This window comes from Oryx dammah, unplaced genomic scaffold (genome assembly GCF_014754425.2).
Source record: "Oryx dammah isolate SB20612 unplaced genomic scaffold, SCBI_Odam_1.1 HiC_scaffold_8, whole genome shotgun sequence".
Lineage (NCBI taxonomy): Eukaryota > Metazoa > Chordata > Mammalia > Artiodactyla > Bovidae > Oryx > Oryx dammah.
Genome location: NW_024070192.1, coordinates 16,583,264 through 16,604,814, shown reverse-complemented (window position 1 = coordinate 16,604,814; position 21,551 = coordinate 16,583,264). Strand labels below are relative to the sequence as shown.

The 21,551-nt window shown below is 47.4% G+C and overlaps 1 protein-coding gene and 1 non-coding gene across 15 annotated transcripts in view; one reads left to right on the top strand and one right to left on the bottom strand.

Annotated features, from left to right (window-relative positions):
• The window catches only part of MAPT (microtubule associated protein tau), a 122,591-nt gene that overhangs the window by 18,727 nt on the left and 82,313 nt on the right, over positions 1 to 21,551 (top strand). The window lies entirely within an intron of this gene.
• TRNAD-GUC lies at positions 19,439 to 19,511 on the bottom strand. The gene has a single exon. It is a non-coding gene; the product is annotated as a tRNA-Asp (tRNA).

Here is a 21,551-nt window from a genome sequence, read left to right as displayed (position 1 = left end):
GCATAATTTATCCCCCAGTGTGCTCCTGCACCAGTTAATGGGGAGCAGGAGGCAGCTGCAGGTGAAGGGTGACGTCACCAAGTCTGTGCAGCCTGAGGCAGAGCCCGTGATGGAGGGGTTGGGGCCAGAGGATCTGCCTCACAGTCACTCATGTTTCCAGGATCCAAAAAACATGGAAAGAGGAAACAGCTCCATCACATTCAGCCAGCCCTGACTAAGTAACACATCTTACAATACAAGTTATTTTCCCCAAAACTAAAGTCTAAAAATAGTCACTTGAATTTAAAGATAATTAGTAAATTAATTGGGTTTCTTTCTATACCACTAATTTTGAAGCAAGCATTAAAATTTTCTGCTTTGGCACTTCTGGGGTCCATTATTTTGTGTTTAATTTCCACAGCTTTGTCTGATTCCATTTTGAGGGGCTTCCCTGGGCACCAGGCTCCCTAATGCATTCATCTCTCGAGCGATGTTTTATTCGTGTTTGTATCTTCAGGGCCTGGCACAGTACAACGCACAGAGTAAATGCTCGGTTGCTGTTTAGTGAATGAATAAATAGATGAATAAGTGAATTCAACACTGATTAAAACTTAAGATTTGTCTTCAAAAGACCCAAGACCTGGGAATTCCATGGCTGTCCAGTGATTAGGAGTTGGTGCTTTCACTGTTGAGGCCCGCGTTCACTGCCTGGTCAAGGAGCTAAGATTCCACAAGCCAAGCAGTGTAGCCAAAGAGAAAAGACTTGAAAACAGAAAGAACAGAACATGTAACAGAAACATAACTTGTGTGTCTGTTCATCCTCTACCTTTCTGGAGGATGGAGGGGTACACACCTGCATTTGGTGTTAAAAGGGGAACCGCATGTACTATGCCATAATCTTTTTAACACTGACGTCTTTAGATTAATCTAAGCCTTTGGATCCTCTGTGCCATTTCCTTCTCCAGGGGATCTTCTCCACCCAGGGATCGATCCCAAGTCTCCTACATCTCCTGCACCAGCAGGCAGGGTCTTTGCCACTAGCACCACCTGGGAAACTTAAGCTGTTGGATCCTCTTGGAAACCAGGATGCCGCCCTAAACCATGAGCCCTACTTCAGAGACAAAGACCATTAATGACCAGCCACGACCCCACAAGCATAGCAGGAAGGGCAGTGAGCCGTTCAAGACAAACCCCTTAAATCCCTGCCATTTCATGAGCAGAGGCTCCAGCCCAGGTAGGGCTATCAACATTAGCAAATTAAGACACAGGATGCTTAGTTAAATTTGGATTTCAGATAAACAACCATTAAAAATATATATATAAGTGTGCTAGGCTACATAATACTCCTCCTCCAGGAGATATCAGATCCTAGTCTGCAGAATCTGTGAATATGACCTTGTTTGGGAAAAGGATCTTTGCAGATGTGATTAAATTAAGGATCTTGCAGTGAGATTGTCCTGTATCATCTGGGTCCTAAATGCAATCACATGTGTTTTATAAGAGCCAAGCAGAGAGAGATTAAAAATGTGGAAGAGAAGATGATGTAATGATGGAGGCAGAGATGAGGGTGTTATGGATGCCTGCGGCCACCAGCAGCTACAAGAAACAAGCAAGGGATTTTCTCCTAGAGGGAACACGGCCCTGCCAACCCCTTGCTTTCAGCCCAGTGATACTGAGTTTGGACTTCTGGCATCCAAACCTATGAGTGAATAAATACCTGTTGTTTTAAGCCGCTCGGTTTGTGGTCATTGGTTACAGCAGCCACATTGTATTGGAAACCAGTACACTTGGATTTGGGACATACTTAAAAAAATATATTTGTTGTTTATCTGAAATTCAAATTTAACTAGGCTTCCTATATTTTACGTGGCAATGGTTACTCCCAGGACCAAAGAAAGGGGCTTTTGAATTTGCAAGAAAGCTGGTTGAGGCTGTCAGGAAGTGGACCTCCTTATGCTTGGAGTCTTTGTAAGCACAGTTCAACTGAGCCAATTTGAACTTTTACTAACTACCCTCTGGACAAAAGAAGGGGGAGCAATTAGACAGGTGTTAATGATTTATTTTTTCAACAGTCATTTGAGCACTTCCTATAAAACAGAAGCTCTGTGTTTAAGGGTGGAGGAGTTAGCCATTAATCCGGTGCATCTAGGCTAAGTTACCAACCATTCCAGCTACATCACGTGACACATGGCCATTAGCAGAGCTTGAGAGATGCTGCAGTGCGCTGCTGACACTTGAGCCGCCCCTGGGAATCTTGCGCCCTTTCATTGTTGGGTGGGCGGGGGGCAGCGCCAAGCAGAACAGCTGGGTAAATCCCAGTTGCTGAAAGAGAGGACTTCACAGACAGACCTGAAATGGAGGGAAGCGGGTGGATGTTGCAGGAACAGCTGGCTCTGGGTTCCCAGAAAGAACTCTCGATGGAAGTAGGTGCAAAATGTCTCCATCATGCCCTGTGCCCTCACACCCTAACATGAGTTAAAGGCACACTGACCCGTTCTCCCATGCATAGAGGGCCGCCCCAACCAGGCTTGGACATCTGTGTTCAGACTCAGGCTCAGGCTCATGCTCACGGCTGGGCTTCTCCAGCTTACTGTCAGGCTCTCTGAAACCTGGACAGTCCCTGGATCCCCAGGCTTTTAATGATGCTCTGAGAATCCATAGTGTTAGAACTTCAAGGAGCCTTGGGTCAGCCAGAATAGGCAGGGGGTCCTAGGATACCTCAGAATTGCCCCAGATGCTTTACCAAAATATCCATGCCCAGGAAAAGAAAAAAATGTATGGTTTACAGGAGGAAGAAAAAAGTGGGTGGGATGTAGAGTATATTAGTCTCTCAGTCATATCTGACTCTTTTGTGACCCCATGGACTATAGCCCACCAGGATCCTCTGTCCTTGGGATTCTCCAGGCAAGAATGCTAAAATGGGTTGCTATTCCCTTCTCCAGGGGATCTTCCCGAACCCAGGGATTGAACCCAGTTCTGCATTGCAGGCAGATTCTTTTCAGAAACATGAAAAAGATGCTTGACCTGGCCCATAATTAAAGGACTGCTGATAAAACCATAGTGAGATGCCACTGTTACATGGATGAGATGGCCATGATCCAGAGGGGTTGGAAAAACATCCCTTCTGGAGAGAAGTGTGACCGTTGATCAGATGTCCTTTGGCAGAGAATCACTCCTCCTGAGAATCTAGTCGTTCTATACAAGCAAAGACTTATATGTGGGGGTTCATTGGGGAATTATCTGTTATGCAAAAGTCTGAAAATAGTCAGGATGCATGGTTAAATAAGCCATGGTCTCTGGAGAAATGCACTGGGTCCAGAGGTGTGGCTCTGGCTACTCCCTCAGACACCTTGTTAAGCAGGGAGCCAGGTGGGCATTGTGTGTTACTGTTTGTATATAAGGTGGGAGGGTGAATGAGTCACCTATATGGAACCTGACTCTGGGAGGAAAGATGAAAATCAGGCTTTGATGGAAGCCTCTGGGGGGAGAAACTGTGGGTGGGGGCAGGAGACATCATTTTCACTCTATTGTCTTTTATCTTGTGTACACATTACCTTTTTTAAAAAAGATAAATTTATGGGGACTTCTCTGGCAATCCAGTGGTTAAGACTCTAGAGCTTCCAATTCAGGGGACACAGATTCGATTCCTGAACGGGCAAGTAAGATCCCACTTGGAGCTGTGGTGCAGCCAAAAAAAAAAGAAAGATAAATCTATATATATGCTCAGGCCCCAGCTCACTTCAAAAGGGTAAGCTCATCCATAGGAAGGTCCTTTCAGAGCCTCCCCAAGTGATGCATGACACCCCCTGGTGGAGAAGCTCTGATCTGGCCTCACCCTCATTTCCCAGAAGGGCAGAAACTCTGTTAGCCGGCCTGCCAGCCTGGGCACTGCATGCTTCATACAGGGGAGCCTTCCAGATGAGCTAAACCGAGTAGGACTTAGCAGAAGCTCTGTGTGTGTGTGTGTGTGTGTGTGTCTGTGTGTGTGTGTGTGTGTGTGTGCACGCCTGCATGAAGCGTATATAAAGTGTGTAATGGAACACAGAGAGCACCTTCTAGAACGTTCCATTGAAAGCAGAGGAAGACGAGGGGAGGTGGGCTCCCGTGTTATGAAAGTGTCTAATCCTTGTGGTTCCTGACAACGCAGAGTAGCCCTGTGAGGTCCCTGAAGTGAGGTCCCCGGTGGCCTATGTTCCAAGTGAGACCCCTGAGAACAAGTTCCCTGAGGCCTGGCTGCATGATGGTCCACTTCAAAATGTCAGCCCCCATCCTTTTATATCAAAAGCAACCTCAGTGCTATTTTTTCTCTTTGTGCTTTAGACAGAAATGATCTCATTTCATCCTCCCAGCCACTCCAGGCTGGGCGGCACTTCCTGTTGGGGAGAGAAAGAAATGGAACCTCAGTCGGGGAGACGGGGTGAGGGGTTCCAGGCCGGGGCCGGTCTCTTCCAGAGTGACTTCCGTGGTGCAGTTTGCGGAGTTCCTCCAGAATCCACCCCCCGCCAACTCCCTGAAGGATGCAAAGCTCAGCCCAAGACCTTGCTCCTTGGGAACGCCTCCCACGCCCAGGGAAGCCAAAAGGCACGGCTGGTCTCTTTCAGACACAGAACTGCAGTCCAGTCAATCCTCTGAGGGCCTCCTTTCAGTTTTAATTAGCATGTTGTCCTATGGTTCTCTCCAGAGAAGGCCCGTGGCACGGCCACGGCTAGAATGTAAATCTCTTGACCCCAAGGCCTGAGCACCTCCTGCTGTTGGTAAGGGTCACTCTGCCTGGCCTGGGGAACCCGGACCTCCCAGAACCATGGAGGTGGAAGAACCCCCAGACCCCACCAGGCTCCCCCTCCCACCCACCACCCAAACTCCTCCTCTGCCTTCCCAACAGAGTCACCCCAGCTTGCTGTGAAGGCCGCTCACGGCCTGATGAGGGGGCTGGGAGGGAGGAGAAAGAAGGGGCTAGAAGAGGACGAGAGGTGGGAGCAGCCTCCAGGCAGGTGACATTCTGCGAGTGGGTCACCACCTTCCCTTCAGCTGTTCCTTCTCCTGTGGGGACCTCCCTTCCCCCACATCTCCCCACTTTCTGTGGTTATACTGAGAAAAACCCGCAGAAACTCCAGCACAAGGTGTTGAGGACCACAGCTTTGGCATTTTAACAGATACCAGAGCCACTTGAGAAATGAGGTAAGAGCCCAGAGATGTGAAGTAACCTCCCCAGAGTCACACAGTGAGTTCATGGCAAAGCTGCACTGGCCGAGGTCTTTCTTACTCTTGCCCCATCCCCCTTCTCCTCCTGGGCCCCATCTAGCCTCCCTCCTGGAGCTGCGGTGGCCAGAGGAGGCCCCTCAGATGCATCTGGCCAGCAGAACAGACCCATGACGGAGGCCTGACAGGGAAGCAACAGTATTTGAGATCCCAGGAAGTGGAGGAGGAGCCTCTCCGATGGCGGAGGCCAGTCTCTGGGGGACACAGTCTGGTTTACAGCTGTGTCCCTCTGCAGCAGCTTTCCGGAACATTCCCACTTTCTTCCATATTGTGAAGACCTCTTCTCCTGCAATCTCCTGCTGCTCTCCTCCTGAGGATCCCTTGTTTCACTGACTTTTCTTTGGTTGCGCCTTGCAGCATGCCAGATCTTAGTACCCTGACCAGGGATTGAACCCTTGACTTCCCTGGTGGCTCAGACAGTAAAGTGTCTGTCTACAATGCGGGAGACCCGGGTTCGATCCCTGGGTTGGGAAGATCCCCTGGAGAAGGAAATGGCAATCCACTCCAGGACTATTGCCTGGAAAATCCCATGGACAGAGAAGCCTGGTAGGCTACAGTCCATGGGGTCGCAAAGAGTCGGACACGACTGAGCGACTTCACTTTCACTTTCCCCTGCAGGGGGAGCTCTGGAGTCTTAACTACTGGACCATCAGGGAAGATGGTGTTTCAGTGATTTTAATGAACCATTTCACTCCACAGCAAATATGAGCTTTAAAGGGTTACATGAGCCTGTGTTGACTAACCAACCTTAAGGCCAGGTGGTTACCCCTCAGAAGAGCAAGAGCGGCAGCTAGAGTGGATTATGTCTAGTGACTGGGACTTGCCTTCAAGGAGAAAAATAAAACAAAAACAACAATAAAAAGATAACCTCTGGAGGACTGGCTCTGAGTCAAGGTTGTGTCCTTGTACTAGAGGGGCCAGACTGAACTGTCTTCATTCCTTTCGAAATGGCAAGCATATACCCGAGTTAAAGAGAAATTCTGGACTTCTCTGGTGGCACAGTGGGTAGGAATCCACCTGCTAATGCGGGGGACACAAGGTTGATCCCTGATCCGGGAAGATCCCACATGCCTCAGAGCAACTAAGCCCAGGGGCCACAGCTACTCAGTCCACATTCTGCAACTCCAGAAGCCCGAGGCCCTAGAACCTGTGCTCCGCAGCGAGAAGCCTCCACAGTGAGAAGTCCAAGCACTGCAGCGAAGGGGAGCCCCCACTCGCCACAGTTAGAGAAAGCCTGTATGCAACCACAAAGACCCAGCGCAGGAGAGGGTGTGGAGAAAAGGGAACCCTCTCACACTGTTGGTGGGAATGCAAGCTAGTACAGCCACTATGGAGAACAGTGTGGAGATTGCTTAAAAAACTGGAAATAGAACTGCCACACAACCCAGCAATCTCACTGCTGGGCATACATACCGAGGAAACCAGAATTGAAAGAGACACGTGAACCCCAATTTTCATCGCAGCACTGTTTATAATACCTAGGACATGGAAGCGACCTAGATGTCCATCGGCAGAGGAATGGATAAGAAAGTTGTGGTACATATACACAATGGAATATTACACAGCTATTTAAAAGAATGCGTTTGAGTCAGTTCTAACCAGGTGGATGAAACTGGAACCTATTATACAGAGTGAAGTAAGTCAGAAAAACACCAATACAGTATATTAAAACATATATATGGAATTTAGAAAGATGGTAACGAATACCCTATGTGCAAGACAGCAAAAGAGGCACAGATATAAAAAAAAGACTTTTGGACTCTGTGGGAGACGCCAAGGGTGGGATGATTTGAGAAACATGTATTGAAACATATATATTACCATATGTGAAATAGATGACCAGTCCAAGTTTGAGGCATGAAACAGGGCACTCAAAGCCGGTGCACTGGGACGACCCAGAGGGATGGGATGGGGAGGGGATGGGAGAGGGGTTTGGGATGAGGGGATACATGTACACCCGTGGCTGATTCATGTCAATGTGTGGCAAAAACTGACACAATATTATAAAGTAATTAGACTCCAATTAAAATAAATTAAAAAAAAAGACCCAGCGCAGCCAAAAATAAATAATAAATTTTTAAATGCTGATTTTCCTGGAGAATGTCCACCATTCTTAGAAGATGCATGGGTATCTCAAGTGAAACAGCCCCTGCTGCTGAAGTAACAGAAGCAACATTTGTTGTTGAAAAGTATTAGTTAGGTTGATGAGGTTTTCCTTGCCCACGGAAGTGAAGCAGTTCCCAGGAATGGACGCTCTGTAATGGGAAGGAAGGGCAGAACTGCCAGGTCACTCGGCCCACCCATGGGGAGAGCCGCAGGAGACCCCAGGCGGCCTGATTCCAGAGCCCTTGCTTTTTCTATCCCTTTTGGTCATTTCTTCCCTTTACTGCCTCCTGGAGCCCAGCTTCCTTTCCAAAATCAGCCCATCTCACTGTTGGCGCAAAAGCTAAGGGCGCTTCTCAGTGGTCCTCTCTTCCTGCACTTACCTGGCCTGTTCTTAGCAGTTCAGTTCTCCCAAGTGTTGTCTTAATGTTATGTCATTACTATGGCTTACTTAAGAAATGGACGTGAGATGCCGTTTACCCACCTTTCCGTGCCATCCCTGATTGCAAATGAAATGTAATAGGGAGAGCCCAAGCCTTGGAGGAGGCCTGACAGGGGTTGACGTTTGGCCATTCCCTGCTAGCTGTGTGACCTTGGGTAAGTAGTTCAACCTCTCTGAGCCTGGTTCCTCATCTGAAAAACGTGAGTAGTAGCACCTCTCTTCCTAGGCTGCTATAAGGAGAGGCAGTGATGTCGGTAGAGCACAGAGCACGGTGAGTGAGTGGCCCTTAGCCACACTACTGAATACCTACCATGCTAACCAGTCACATGGTAGACCCATAGGTTGTTATTGTTCAGTTTCTAAGTTGTGTCCGACTCTTTTTGACCCCATGAACTGTAGCACATCAGGCTCCTCTGTCCATGGGGATTTTTCAGGCAAGAATACTGGAGTGGGTTGCCATTTCCTTCTCCAGGGGATCTTCCCGGATCAGAGATTGAACCCGTGTCTCCTGCATCGGCAGGCAGATTCCTTACCACGGAGCCGCCAGGGAAGCCAGACCCATAGGTAGTGACCTGGAAACATGCCCAGCTTTGATAAGCTTTTGGAGGGTAGTTGTAGAACTGACTGGGGGTACAGAAGCCTGTCGCTTTCTGCTTTCTGCACTTTTTTCCCCTTAAATTCAGTAGGTCCATATTTCTTTTGTGTGTGTGTCAAAGAATGTTTTAACATTACATAAGTAACACATGAATAGATTCTCATCAGAAATTCAGACAGCAGCATGAATTGCTTTTATCATCAGGAAGAAACATACAAATAACATTTTGAAAAGCTTCATCTCATCAACTCCACTTTCCACCCGTCCCGTATCATGTCTCTGCTGCTCTCTCTGCCTGCCAGCGATACTCACTGCTCAAGCCCTGCCTCTCACCCTTCTCCAGCTCCCGCTGGGCTGTATACCTCCCTCCCCCTGCCCAGGGGGTGCCTCCCTGGAGATGTTTCTTCCCAGAGAGACCGTGTGTTCTCTTACATCCAGCATGCCAGGACTCACAGAACTGAAGGAAGGAAAGGATGCCCTCCTCCCAGGGAATCCTCACCCCAGCCGAGGACAGAGCCCTCATCCTGGCCCCTCACCTGCTGCTTCCTGCAGCAGCTAGGGCTCTGCTCATGCTTAGTTCCCATGACTGGACCCATAGTCAGTCTTGTGGGAAACAGTGGGTTTGTCACTGGAGCTGGCTCTCATTCCTCTGCCTGGTTCGTGTTTCTTTCCCCCACTTCTCCCACTGCTAGGCTCAGCTGGAGGCAGGTGGGCCTTAAAGTTCCAAAGCGTTTAAAGGGGCTCAGGATGGGCCCAGCAGCTCAAAGCCACTCAGCTCCATTTCAGACACATGCCTGTGTTACTAGGTCTTCATGGGCTGGCCTGCGCACCCGGCTGCCTGAGACAGGAGAACCTTGCACATGAGCTGCAGGCAGAGAACACAGGTGCCAGGAGTGTGTTCCTGGCCCCTGTGTGCACCTGTAACACGCCGGGCAGCACTCTGGCTTTGTGTGGATCCTAGGCCTCAGGGTTATTTATTTATTTATTTTATGTGGGAGGATGGATTTGGCTTTTCCCCCCAGCCCTCTGCTCCCCTGCCACCCATCTGGCACTTGAAGCTGTTGACCAGCTGCCGGGCCAGAGCTGACAGTGAGAAGGGCAACAGAAGAGTAATGGCTGGTGTCTTCCTGCTTCATCTCATTTCATCACTGTCGCCTACTGAATTTGCAGATTCTACCTCCATTTCTTCACCTGGGGAAACTGAGGTTCAGAGTAGCTAGGTAAATCTTCCCAGATGGTTCCCTTAGCTCTCAGGGGCTACTCTCAGCAGCACAGCCTGGAGGACCCTCCGCTGGAGCCTTGCCGCCCCGAGGGGCCTCCTCTCCCCAGGGGTGGACGTCCTGCCTGCCTGGCGGCTCCATCATCCTCCCTACTTTCAGGGGCTCAGCTCTGGCCCCTGACCCTCCCATGTCCCACAGGGACACCAGACTGGAGCACTCTGGCAAAGTAAGGGGTGGCTGCCCAGTGCCTGGATTCCCGCAGACATGCCGTCCTCAGTCTCCCACTAACTCACAGGGGACACATCTGAAGTCGCCGAAATGGCAGGGGTGGCTCTCCAGGAATGCTAGTGGCAAAGCTGAGCGGTTCTGTTAACAGCTGACTGGCGACAAGGAGCCTTCATCCTGTCCTGCCCCTCGTCTGGCGGTTAGCACCCGGCACACCACGGGTACTTAATAATAATTAAAGTCATAATGAACGTCAGAAAGGCCAGCATGTGGTAAATGTATGCATCTTTGCACAATTGTTATACAGCATAATGAGTAAGCCATTAATGGTTGATCAGGAATAAAAATGAACGTGAGAAACATCTGATTGCAGAGATTTTTTTACTCCTTCCTTCCCTCCCCAGACTTTTAAATGAAAGTTTAGGGATAATTTCCCTTCAATTGTCCTTGTAGTAGGATTTATCATGAAAAGAACTGGGATGAAAATCTTTATGCGCTTCTCCATGTAGATCTGGGCAGAAATTTGGAGTGTTCCTCAATGGTGAGGGCTGATGATAGAGCAGGCTGGGGGAAGTTTTCTGGAATGGGCAGTCAAAATCCCTTGCAGAAAATTTCTATTCCTGGAACCCAAATCCCATGATCTGGCAGCCATCTTGAGGGCGTGTCCTTCAGATCACAGGAGGTCAGAGCACCTCACAGCCCACACATGCTGCAGCCCCTCTTTGCCTTAACCACCCCATCAGGGACTTCCCTGCTGGTCCAGCAGCTAAGTCTCTGTGCTCCCAATTCAGGGGGCCCGGGTTTGATCCTTGGTCAGAGAACTAGATCCCACACACTGCAGCTAAAAGATCCTACATTCCACAATTAAGACCTGGCACAGATAAATAAAAATAAATTTTAAAAAACACAAAATTTTCATTAAAAAACAAGACAAAAAAATAACCCCATTGGGACAGCTTGCCCTGGAGGAAGCTTGGTGCCTGGCCTGGGTTCACCAGGCTTGCAGGGAAAGCTGAGGGGTTCACAGATTGCTTAGTTAAATGGGTGACAACAGATCACTTGTTACCCCAAGGGACAAGGAGTAAAGAGCCCAGGCAAGCATCCTGTCACCAAATGTCCAAGTAGGAGGGGCCTGGGGAGGCCCCCAGTCAATGATGATGTCTTATGGGCACGTGGACCATTCCTGGACAGGTCGTTCCAACTTTTCAAGATACATCAGAAATTGTCCTTCGATTAAATCTTTACAAGTGTGACTTATTAGATCCATTTAACTCTATGATATACTCCTGGGCTGTTGGTCTGGTTTAAACTCTGTCTGGAGTAGTTCAAGCTAGACAGCCGGAAGAACTTCCTGGGGTGGAGTCTTGAGACCTTGGGGAAAAAGGGGTGTGTCTTTGGGGTGTTCTGATGCTATCCTGCTGGCAGTAAGGGTTAGAGACTAGAAGATTCCTCAAGGAGTTTCAGAGCACCTAGCCCAGGACCACTGGCAAATGTTTTTTGATGGATAGACCCTCCCTGGGTCCTCTCTCTGACTCTGTGTAATGACAGCTCTGGGCCGGTCTGTGACTCTCATCCAAAAGCCTTGTGTTTTGCTCCTTGAGGGTTCCTTTTATCTGATGCCTGTTGGTCACCATCTTTTAATTTTCAGGGTTAAGGGATGTTTTATCAAAATTCCCAAAGTGTCCAGACAAACTATACCTTAAAATTTGAGAAGGTCCAACATGTCTGTTTGGATGCCTGCTATGTACAAGGCACTGGGCTACTTGGGAATCACTCAGTCCTGATCCCTTGAGAAGCTCAGAGTCTAGCTAGTGTACACACACATTGTGGTTTTAGGTCAGTTTCATATGTCCAATGAAGGTGTTATGTTATTATATTGAGGCATCTTGATATACAGATTCTCTTAAAAGAGAATACTCCTAGAACTGGTGTTACCTGAAGCCTTCCTCCACCATTGGTTGTTATCTATCATGACTCAGATTTTTCACTAATGGGATCAGAATGTGGTCCAAATATGGGGCCAACGTTGGGACTGGATCTCCACCAGGATGTAAGGGCAGGCTAGGGCCGATCCCCCGAACCCAGCAGGATACAGCAGCCCCTTGATGCCTGGTTTAGCTTAGAAATCCCACAGAGCTTACTCCTGATTTAAGAGCACAAGCCATGCCCAGGGAAGGACAGCCTGAGTATAGTTTGGCTGTCCCAGGTTTACTTGTGGGCACGTGGGCACTTGGGCAAATGCCCAGAGCCAGCCAGCCTCCATTTCAAGGCTCTGTGATCTGAAGTGGCCCCATAAACGGTAACCACAATCTTTCTTATGAGAGCCTTCCTCACTCTGCAGCTCATGATGGGATTGCAGCTGTCATTGACTCAGCCAGTTTCACGTTGCATGAGACCTTGATCTCTGCACACATTGTGGAGCCAGGTGGCCTGGATTCAAATCCCAGCTCTGCGGTGTCCTAGTGGTATGAACTCAGCCAGGTTGTTCAGCCTCTCTGCCTGAGTTTCCTCTCCTAGAAAGTCAGAATAATGATAATACCTACCTCATAGGGTTTGAAAGAGAATTTAATGAATTAAGATTTGTAAAGTGCATAGAGCCTTGCAGGTAGCAAGTACTAGCTAAGGATTTAGATTTAAGAGACCTTTGGGACTTCCCTGGTGGTCCAGTGGTTAAGAATCAGCCTTCCAGTGCAGGGGATGACAGTTCGATCCTTGATCGAGGAACTAAGATCCCCCATGCCCTGAGACAACTAAGCTCAAATGCCACAACAAGAGAAGTCCGTGAGTCCCAACAAAGACCCAGTGCAGCCAAAAAGAAAAAGAAAATAAATAAATAAAAGATCCTTAAGTACATCCTCTGTGGATTCACAAGCCCTGTATGTTGCATTTCACATCCAAGTCTGCTCTCCCATGGGATCCAGCCCAAGATCTGCTTCACAGCTGTGTGACAGGCCCGGCAGGTGTGCACAAAGAGGAGAGAAAGTAGCCCCTTGTCCAGATGGTGAAACCAGGGAATAGCGCTCTTACCACCCAACGGGTCTCAAAGTGTGGAGTCTCCAAAACCCACCTCAAATGCCAGGTGTGGAGTTTGTGAGTGCAAGTCGCCCATTCTCCAAAGGCTGCTTTGCTCATGCATCACCATTATCAGATTCTGGGGAGTGGTGGGGTGCTTACTGGAGCGCAATGGGCTAGCTCCCAGCCCCCCTCCACACAACTTCCTTTTGCCTGGTCTTCCATCACTCCCTCTTTGCAGGTAAACAAGGCCCCAGAACTGCACAAAGTAGGATAAGAAAGGCCCCAGAACCCCATGACTTCACAGAACTGGCTTTTCTCCCAGGGTGACCGTGATGTCACACCTGCCCTCCCTGACCACGCAGCCCTTGAGGGGCACAGCCGGTCAGTTCCATTACACATGTGCCTGTGTGCCTGCCTGTGCCCACAGCCTCCCTGCAGGCCTCGCTCAGGCCATCTCGGCCAATACGGATTGCTCCCACCCATTTAGACAACCAGGAGTCGCTTATGGAAAACCGTCCCAATGGAGGGATAGCTCTTCAGCTGCGAACCACTGGTCTGAGAACTGCCTTTCCTCTCTGTAGCTGAGGCCCATTCTGTCAACCAGCTCCCAGCAGAGAAGGAGGTGCGAAAGACCCCACTGTTACCTTAGGTAATGTCGCTGCCCTTTAATACACCCCTGACTCTTCATCCTGCATCTTCTTAGCTGCAGGATTTGGGAGCTGAGTGAGATTGGAGCTTGTCTTGTGAGGGAGGGAGGACCACAGATGATCAGCCTAAGCAGAGATCAGACCTGTCCTAGGAAAACTTGCTATATTGCCTGCAGTGGGGTGGGTTTCGTTTTGACTCTTGTGTGCCCCATGGGCACAGTTCACCCCAGGAACCTTCACTGTTTTCTTTTCGTTATCTATTGTGCTGGACATGTGATGGCAATGCAGAAATACATGTTTGTGGATTTGTTTATTCATGGAGCAACGGTGTCTCGAGTGTCTGCAGTGGGCCAGGCAGAATGGGAGGCCCGAGGAGACTGGGGTCTCTCCACCCCCTCTCCTGGTTTCCTCTGTGAAAGGTGATTTGTGATGCATTCTCCTCTCTCAGGGGCCACCCCTCTCCCAGCTGTGCCTGGGCCCCTCCCCGACTCAACAAGAGCATTTACTCAAGTCTGGCTAGTGAGAGTAAAAGTTTGGACCAGTTTCCAAGAAGCCGTTTGGCAGGATGTAAAGAGAGGCTATAAAATGTTGCTGCCCTGTGACCCAGAATTTTGCTTCTAGGAATCTGTCTTAAGGAAATGATGAGAAATACAAAAAGAATAAAAACACTAAGATGTTCATCAAGTGTGTTAATCATCAAGTGTGTCCAACTCTTTGTGACCCCATGGACTGAAGCCCGCCAGGCTCTTCTGTCCATGGAATTCTCCAGGAGGGGTTGACATTCCCTTCTCCAATGTTCATCAAAGGGTTGTTAATAATAGGAAATCTCAGAAGCAGGCTACACATCCAATCTCTGGGAAACAGTTACGTAGAATAGCAGGCAGCCATTAGAAAGTGATGTCTATGGAATTTTAAATTATCAAGAGAATACATCTGATAAAAGAGTAGGATATAAATTGCATATTCAAAATAATCTTGACTACTTTTGAAAATGCATGGGGAAAACCTGAAAGAAATATGTGAATATGTTGATAGTGATGTTTCTGGTGGTAGGATTATAGGTAAGTACTTTATACTTTGCCGTACTTGATTACACATACATGTTGCTTTTTTTTTTTTTGGCTAAGCCATGTGGCTTATGGGATCCTGGTTTCCTGACCAGGGATCAAACCTTGGCCCTTGGCAGTGAGAGCACAGAGTCCTAAACACTGGTCCACCAGGAAAGTCTCCATATGTTGATTTTACAATAAGAAAAATATTGTTTAAAATTAAGTTTTGTGGTACTTTTCTGGCAGTCAAGTGACTGATACTCCGTGTTCCCAATGTAGGGGGCCCAGATTGGATCCCTAGTCAGGGAACTAGATCCCACACGCCGCAATGAAGATCAAAGATCCTGCTTGTTGCCACTAAGACCCAGTTCAGCCAAATAAAGAAAATATCAAAAATAAATAAAATTAAGTTTTGTGTATAGGTATACATGGATAGGCAGAGAGTGACAGAGAGAAAGCAAATGTTGGAAATACTAACAATTGGTGAGTCTAGGAAAAGAATATAAAGGTGCTGATTGTATCATTTGTACAATTTTTCTGTAAGTTGGAAATTTTTCAAAGTAAAAGATTGGGGGAAGGGAGAGTACAGGCCACCTTTGAACTCTCTTTTGGAATACTAGAAGTATAACCAATGCGATTTGACAGTTTCATTTGTTTTCTGTTGTGGGAAAATGGTCTTTGAATGTTGCAGGGGGTAGGGGGGATACTAGGTTTTGGTAGTTTGGGGAAGGACCCCCAGGGGTCAAGGCGTTTTGCAGAGCTGACCTGTGCCAGTGGCCCAAGCATCTCACGTGCTAGTTCGGCACCTTTGTGTTCCGTAGCTCGTGGGTGACTTTGCTAAGGGCAGGCCCTCCCCAACCCCGTGCCCTGAATTCCATTCATCCACCTTGCCATCATTCAGGAAGCTTGCTTAGCTTTTATTTCCCCCTTCTCCTGTTCCTGTCCTCTGCTCTCCTGACTCCTTCCTGTCGGCATTTAGGAGGTTTAAGTGAGTCCCCTCTTTAAAGCAAAACAAATGTCCCCCCCCCTCAGTCCATCACCCTATTTCTGTCCTCCTCTTCCCAGACAGACTTTTCTTTAAAGCATCATTGGCATTTTTCCATTTTCTCCCCACATACCTGCTCTCCTTAGCTGAATCCAAGCTGGACTCCACCCACTGTCTTTCAACTAAAATCCTTGTATTAGTCAGTGAGGTCAGGTTTATGCTGCAGTAGCAAAAAAGTCCCAAATTCCAGTGGCTTCACACCTCTGGCACCATCGCTTCCCTCATCTTCCAGCCTTATGGGTCTTCTAGTTCCTTGAAAACTCTCTGCAGTTTCCTGCCTCAGGGCCTTTGCGTGCACTGTTCCCGCTGCATAGAATGTTCCTCCCTACCCTCTCCCTTCACCTTGTTCACTTGTACTTGTCCCTCATGTCTCAATATAAGCGTCATTTGTTCAGGGAAGTTTTCTTCAACCCCCCACCCCCAAGACTAACAAGTGCCCGTCTTAGACTCATATGACCTGCCATCCTTTTCTTGTGACACTTGGATTGTCAACTGTCTCCTTCATGAGGCGCCTTTGCAAAAGTGAGGTCATGTCTGTGTCCCTGCTATGGTCCCAGACGCTGCACTCAGATTGCCCACCTTAATTACATGTTAGAATCACCTGAGGAGCTTTCATTTCTTTGTCTGTGCTGGGTCTTAGTGGCAGCATGCAGGATCTTCCATCTTCCCTGCAGCATTAGTTGTCACACGTGGGCTCTAGTTCCTTGACTAAGGATCGAATCTGGGTCCCCTGCATTGGGAGTTTGGAGTTTTAGCCACTGGACTACCAAGAAAGTCCCGAGAGTCACCTGAGGAGCTTTTAAAACTCATCATGGCCAGGCCCTACCCCATGCCATATGAATCCTAATTTGAAGTGGGCCCAGCCAGCAATAGGTATCTTTGTACAGCACCATAGGGAGTTTTAATGCACAAGGTTGAACCACCGACCTGCATTGTGCTTAATACTCAACATTTCTTGAATGAATAAGTCAATCTCTAAAACTTTAATCTCTCCAAACTCCTCCAAAAAACAGGAAGCTAAGAATGTTTAGCTAGGTTATAATATGTTAATATCATATTTCATGAATTTCTTATATAATTTCAACCAAACTTCATTATGCACCTACATGGGACAGGCCCAGTGACTGGGAAGGGTGTGATTTATATCCACTATACAGACAAGAAGTTACTATAGGTAACTTTAGGTTTGTATGCATGCTAAGTCGCTTCAGTTGTGTCCGACTCTTTGTGACCCTAAGGATCATAGCCCGCCAGGCTCCTCTGTCCATGGGATTCTCCAGGCAAGAACACTGGAGTGGTTTGCCATGCCCTTCTCCAGGGGATCTTCCTGACCCAGGGATCAAACCCACATCTCTATGTCTCCTGCATTGGCAGATGAATTCTTTACCACTAGAGCTACCTGGGAAGCCCAACTTTAGGTGGAGGGAGGCATTAGAGGATTTCAAGTTTCAGCCAGGGTATATTTTTCTTTCAATTGCAAACATCTAAAGCCCAAAGAAACTGACATAAACACAAAAGATAGTTTATTGGTTTCCAGATTTTAACAAGTCAGGGATAGATCTCACAGGTATGACTGGATTCAGTCATCCAAATGAAATCAACAAGAACCTGGAATACACCCTCTTTTGGCTCCACTTTCTCTGAATAGCCTTCCCCAGTCTGCAGTGAAAATTGCTCAGTCATGTCCAACTCTTTGTGACCCCATGGACTATACAGTCCATGGAATTCTCCAGGCCAGAATACTGGAGTGGGTAGCCATTCCCTTCTCCAGGGAGTCTCCCCAACCCAAGGATCAAACCCAAGTCTCCTGCATTGCAGTGGATTCTTTACCAGCTGAGCCAACAAGGAAGCCCAAGAATACTGGAGTGGGTAGCCTAGCCCTTCTCAAGGGGATCTTCCTGACCCAGGAATCGAACCGGGGTCTTAGCCTTCCCCAGGTGGTGGTAAAAATGGCCATCGGTACCTCTAGTCTTGTGTCCTGTTTAATAGGGGTTTATAGAAAGATCTCAATAAATGTTCTACCAGAAAACAAAAACAAAACCTTCATTATTTTTAAATCACAGTTTAGACCTTCCTTCATTCCTTATTATTCTCTCCCACCTGCAATCCAGTCTCCTAATCCTAGGTATAGAGTGTTCTGGTGATTTATCCTTATAGTAAAAAGCAGAGACATTACTTTGCCAACAAAGGTCCGTCTAGTCAAGGCTATGGTTTTTCCAGTAGTCATGTATGGATGTGAGGGTTGGACTGTGAAGAAAGCTGAGCACCAAAGAATTGATGCTTTTGAACTGTGGTGTTGGAGAAGACTCTGGAGAATCCCTTGGACTGCAAGGAGATCCAACCAGTCCATTCTAAAGGAGATTAGTCCTGGGTGTTCTTTGGAAGGAATGATGCTAAAGCTGAAACTCCAGTACTTTGGCCACCTCATGCGAAGTGTTGACTCATTGGAAAAGACTCTGATACTGGGAGGCACTGGGGGCAGGAGGAAAAGCGGAGGACAGAGGAAATGGCTGGATGGCATCACCGACTCAATGGACTTGAGTTTGGGTGAACTCCGAGAGTTGGTGATGGACAGGGAGGCCTGGCGTGCTGCAATTCATGGGGTTGCAAAGAGTCGGACATGACTGAGCGACTGAACTGACTGACTGACTGACCCACAGTTTGTACATGTTTATTTAAAATGCCAAGATTACCTGGCCTTTGTTAGCTGCTGACAGAGCTCTGAAGTCCGGGCTCCCAGGGCAATTGGTAATAGGTACTCACTCAGTCCCTACTGGCAGGCTATACACCCTCTGGCAAGCAAAGTTTCTTCTTGGATAAAGTTTGGCATACTCTTCACTCTCAAAGAGGTTTCTTTGCCTGGTCATCAGGCAGCCCTGAAGAGGGATGCCTAGGCCCTACCAGGCTTTGGTTCTATCTGTAGAATATTTTATGTCATCATCGAAAACTGAAGGAGAGAGAACTAAAATGGTACCCAGTACTCAGAAAACAGAGGTTTGGCTTCATCTTGGGTCAGCCTCTAGAGGTGGGGTTATATATGCCCCACATTATGGATAAGGAAGCTGAAGATCAAGATCACACAGCCAATAAATTGCAGAACCAGATTTGAGCCCAGATCTTTCAGCTTCAAAGCCTGTTATTTCTATGACCCCCCCAATTAATTTTTTAATTTCCAAGATTAACTCTTCCTCTCTCCATGACACCTGCCTCCCATCCCCAGAAAAAGTTGCACACTGCTCAGACTTTTTCTTAGCATGGGGCTCACTTCAAATCCACTTAATTTTGCTTCGTCATGGCTGCCCGGTTCTCAGCTGGTAGACTGGGAAGTAGGTCATGGCTGCAGGGACCACAGGCTCTGGCTGCTGTGAGGGCCAGCCTCTGGTTTCGGGGCTGGACAGGGGCCAGACCTCACTGGGAGCATCACCCTCTGCTGGCCCTGCTCGGATCTCTCATCCCTGGCCCTGAGAAGCTGTCATAAACCTTCACATCATTGCCTTAGATTCTAGAATTCTCTGTCACTGTGGCTGCTGGGTGAGGTGGTGTTTAGAGAAAGGAACATCAGGGTTAGGGTTAGGGCAGAAATTTATCTTCCCTCTCTTGTAGATCTGTGGGTGATTGGAGCTAGTTGATTGAAGGGGTTTGCCCACCATCATATGCCACTTTTCAGAAGAGAGCTACCAAGCCCCTTGACACCCAGCCATTTAACTGTCCCCTCCTTTATGTGACAAAATTATCTTCAGAAGCAATCATAATGGCCAGAAAAGAAACACAGATAATAAAATATTTCTTAAACTCTGTACATATAATAATTATGCCAGGATTTTTTTTGGGCCACATCTCATGGCTTGTATGATCATAGTTCCCTGACCAGGGACTGAACCTGGGACCTCAGCGGTGACAGCACAGAGTCCTAACCACTGAACCACCAGGGACTTCCCACCATGATTTTTTAAAATAAAAGTGAATACTGTAGTATTTAAAAAATGGAGGGGAGAAAAGCACAAGTATTTATTAAAAGTTTTTTCATCTAATGAGTTTTGATTCTTTGGTTGTAGCCTGATATAATGATATTTTATGTAAATTATCCTTTGTTACTAATAAGTGAACTTTAATAAAAGTGAGACATCTGTAAAAGTTGCCTATACTTTAAAAACTATTAATACTAAGTTGTACCACTGATATACTGCTTTATTTTCTTGTTTAATTCTTTAGCTTTAAAAGTTACAACTCACAATTTTAAAAGAATAAATTTCCATGAAAAAAATACTCTACAAACTCAATAAAATATGTCATGTATGGAGTAAACATTGTATGTACTAAGCAAAAATAATATACTTTGCTGTTCACACTCACTCTCACTGTTTTCAATTTTATTTACTTTTTTTTTTTTGAGATTTATTCGTTTTATTTTTTGTCTGTGCTGGGTCTTGTTGCTGCACGTGGGCTTTCTCTAGTTGCAGTGTGGGGGCTTCTTACTGTGGGGGCTTCTCTTGTAGACACACAGGCTCTAGAATGCAACCTTCCGTAGTTGTGGTGCACGGACTCAGTTGCTCCGTGGCATGTGGGGTCTTCCTGGACCAGGGATCAGACTGGTGTTCCTTGCATTGAAAGGTGGATTCTTAACCACTGGACCACCAGGGAAACTCTCACTGTTTTTAGTTTTAAACACAAAATCTCCAAGTGGCCACATGGAATGACAGAATTGGAAGTAATTCAGCTTCTTTATGATCATGGTGCTGCTGCTGCTGCTGCTAAGTTGCTTCAGTCGTGTCCGACTCTGTGCGACCCCAGAGACGGCAGCCCACCAGGCTCCCCTGTCCCTGGGATTCTCCAGGCAAGAACACTAGAGTGGGTTGCCATTTCCTTCTCCAATGCATGAAAGTGAAAAGTGAAAGTGAAGTCGCTCAGTCATGTCTGACTCTTAGCGACCCCATGGACTGCAGCCCACCAGGCTCCTCTGTCCATGAGATTTTCCAGGCAAGAGTACTGGAGTGGGGTGCCATTGCCTTCTCCAGATCATGGTCCTACCACCATTCAGGTTTACAACCTACTGCTTAAATGCAGACGTATTTAAGGTTGGAAACGCAAAAGTCTTCTGAAACAAGCTCGAAATGCTGAACTGTTAAGGATTTCTTCCCAACAGCCATATGTAGCCAAGTAACTTGGAATTCTCCAAATGACTTCCACGGAGAAGACAGGGAAGGACTCATTTTTACAGGTGCGAATTTGAACATACATATGTATTATTGACACTCAAGATCATTGGCACCAGTTGTTCATAGCCTAGACCATAAAGACATTTTTCAGGGAGGAGAATGTTATCACTGATGTTGTTGAGGATTTCCAACACATGATGCTCATAGGAAGCAGGCTGACTTCTCTTCAGTTTTATTATTGTTTTTGAATTCTCTACAGTCAGTCCACCCTTTTCTAGCTTGTCCTGTGTGGCCCTCCCTCCACCCTAGGCATGGTCCCAGGATCGTATCCAGGCCCTGGTCCTCCTGGTGGAGCTGAAGGGAGATGATAGAACATCTCTGGCAATCCTTCTAGGACTGAGGAAACTGAGGCAATGCTGGTGTGTTCAGAAAAGGTTAGTCTGCTTGCTAGATCCCAGGTCCCTAGAGCTTCCGTCTGGACAGAACCCGCTCTCCTCACGCTCCTGAGAGTCTCTGCATCCTAACGTGTTTCTGATGGAACTTTTGCACTGTTATGTGTATCTCCTTGTGTGTGTGTGTATATGGTTTGAGGGTGTTTTTTTTTTTAATTTCCTTTAAAAACAAACAAACAAACAAACATTTATTTGGCTGCACCAGGTCTTAGTTACAGTATGTGGGATCCTTAGTTGTGGCATGTGGGATCTAGCTCTCTGATGAGGGATCGAACCCCAGGCCCACTGCATGAGGAGCCGGGAGTCTGCCACTGGACCACTAGGGACGTCCCTATGTGTGTGCGTGTGTGTGTGTGTGTGCTCA